A 3,325-nucleotide genomic window follows, 5' to 3' on the forward strand; every position below is an offset into this window, starting at 1 on the left:
TATAATTACGGCCCCATGGTTAAGTTAAATTGGATTAAATTTTGATTATAGGATAAATTTATAATTTAATTAGATGGGGACATGTTCTTAAATCCAATTTTAAAATGGGACATGTTAGAACCCCCACTTTTTTTAAATAATGTATATGTCCTTGTCGATATCATCATTATAACTAGAAATTATTTAGTTGTCTGATTAGTTATGATATTCAGATTATTACAAACCAATCCGCATTTATATAACTTTAAATAATTCACTGTGAACAACCCGAAAAAACTAATAAAATAGAGCTCGTAGACACAATAATTTAGTTGTTCATGTCAAGTGCCATCAAACATTTTTGTGCTTTAATTCTTCAGAAATCAGATGTATGTCTATTTTTTGCTGGTATTTGTTTGAATTTAGATATTCAATTTCAGAACTGCATTAATATTGCCTTCATTGACTTCCTGTACACACTTGGATTGTGTCTACTGAATAGTAATGACTACCTAGTTGTTTGTTCATAAATCCTTTGATTGAATGTTAGTGCTTAGGCATTTTTTAAATAGTTGATGTGTAATTTTTCTTAAGTAAATCAATAGTTATGTGGTAACTTTGAGCTAGATAACCTTGTCTTTTTCTTTTGTGCTCTATAACAGAAAAAGACTGATCCTCATCTCGCCTCGCCATCACAAGCTGAAATTTATTTGGAATCTCATGAACAAGATGGCCGAACATACAAGACTACGGCTGCTCCGCAAAAAAGAAACGTAAGGACTTTACTTTTTTTATGGAGGTTAAATGCTGCACGGTAGTTCAATTTGTCTATTTCTTTAAAATTAAGAGATAAAAAATGCTTTGCCAAGTATGTTTTGTTGGTTTAATTTATTTGGTAAAACAAATAAGATAAGAGACTTAGCGGAAATAAAAGGCTGTTAAGTATTAGTATAGGCCACCTTAATGCAAACCTTGTTAGTAGTTGTGTAGTTGTGTAGCACAATTCTATGGTAAAATTGATTAATATTTAACAACATTTTTCTTGTAGAGAAAGAACAAGAAAGCGATGGAATCAGATTCGGCTCCTGCAGACACTTATTTGGAAGATTTGACTGCAAAGATCAGGTGATAACTTGAGGCTGAACTGGAAGAAAAGGTTTCCAAGAAAGTGCAGGATAATTTGTCAGTTATTCTCAAAAAGATCGCAGCAGCTAATCCAGGCTTGAATCTGGACATTGGAGAAATTGATGCTAATATTTCAAGCGAGAATGATGAAAATGGTACACCAATGACTGTCGGGACTGCTGGGACTTCCAAGACTGCCCGGACTTCTTCTTAGATATTTCTCTTTACAAGCATTATCTTGAGTTAATAGTATGGACAGTTATGTTATTTAGACTTTTGAATTGTTGGTTTATAACTTTTGGTACTCACTGTAATTGGTGGTGGATGGTGTTTATTTGGTTTGGTTGGAGTTGGAATTTGGGGATTGTTTGGTGTTCTTGTTAGTATGATTTTGGTGGAGTGATGTAGTGAATCGTACTATAATTTTGGCGAAGTGGTTATTATGTTGGCGGGGTTGGTGTTCTGAATGCTGTAAGACTAGTTTGTTGGGGAAATATATTTTGGTATGGTTGAATTGTTATTTTGCTAATGGCAGTAATGTGTTTATCAAAACTACATTTCGAAATGTTATCTATTAGTGTTACAATAGCTATATTTATCACTATTACAAAATCTAAATTTGTGTTTCTTTTGCCAAAATACAGTGTTACATTAGATTTGTTTACTGTTACGTCAGTAATAAAAGTGGGCCCACATGTGGGTCCCACATGGCAGTGGGACCCACTTGATGACGTTACAATGGGCCCCACTTGATGATGTGGCAGTGGGCCAGACTTGATGATGTGGCAGTGGGCCCCTTGATGACGTGGTAGCGGGCCCCATATGATGACGTGGTAGTGGGTCTCACTGATTAGCCAATCCATGTGGCAGTCCACGTGGCATTGCTCGCCACGTGTCAGTGGGTCCCTCTATATGACGTGGCTGCCTACGTGGCAATCTAGTCAGGTGGGTCCCACGTGATTTTTTCAAATGCTAAGGTAACACTGAATTGCCGTTACGTTTGATTTATCTAGTGTTACTCTATCTCCCTAAGGTCATGTTATTATTTGTGTTACGGTTGATAATCAAAACATTACATTAGATAGCAATGGCAACATTTGCGGATGAAATGGTTATTTGGCGTTACAATAGGCCTATTGTAACATAAAACGGGCCTAAGGTGACGTAAAATGAGTGTCTTATTAGCCCATCTATGGCATAGTGCACTCGATGTACTGTCTGGTTCATGAGTGACTAACTTCCGTGACGTTTCTTCATGCCTTGACCTTGATACTCTTGATTTTCTTCAGACTAAATCCTTGTAATTAATTGATACCTTGACGAGATCTCCGTCACTTGATTAAATCCATAATATTGATTTATATCACTGAGGCTTGATCAATTTCTTGAGCTTCTTCCAGTGAATTAAGTCATCAAGTCTGCAGAAGAACAATGTTACTTAATCCTTTGACATATGTTACTCTGAGAGATCTCTCTAACGATAGAACCACTATTTACTTGTTACATCCTTATTTGAGTTTAGTTAAATCCTCGAATAAAGAAATAGGCTATGACATATGCCTTTCATGAGCACAAACAATTGAGTTGGATTCTTGCATAATTATTCTATAGTAGACTTCATAATTCAAGACATATTTTAAGCACTTTTCTTAGTTATGCCTTATTTCTAAGATTTACTAAAGTTTATCAGACATTAATCTTTATCTGATCATTTGCACATACACACAATCTCACTCTATATGAATGATGAAAATTATTGTGGTGATTAAGTTGGTTCAGATAAACACTTAAGTATTATTTACCTAAATTCTGAGGACAAGTTCTGATGATTAAACTCTGAAGAAACCAGTCAGTATTTGTGTGAAGGATCATAGAAACAGTCATTCACTTTTTGAGTACAGAAGCCATGTTCTGATGACCATTAAATTCTGATAATAGTCAAGTTCTGATGAAAATCCTGATGGAAGCTCTGATGCTTACATGCATTATTTAATTACTTGACTTATTTTTGATATTTACCGTAACGGTCATTTTTATCAAAAATGATTAAGTGAGATAACAACAGTGATGATCATTTAGTTTATGGGTTGTGTGTTTGTTTTGAAAAACAACAGGTGAGCAATAATTACTGCACATTTCCCATGCCCACTAATTACTGTTTTGACTATTTAATGCGTGACAGGTGTCAAATGTCTGTTTCACTTCCAAAAAGAGTCGTTCA

Source organism: Apium graveolens, chromosome 1 (genome assembly GCF_009905375.1).
Source record: "Apium graveolens cultivar Ventura chromosome 1, ASM990537v1, whole genome shotgun sequence".
NCBI classification, from domain to species: Eukaryota; Viridiplantae; Streptophyta; class Magnoliopsida; order Apiales; family Apiaceae; genus Apium; species Apium graveolens.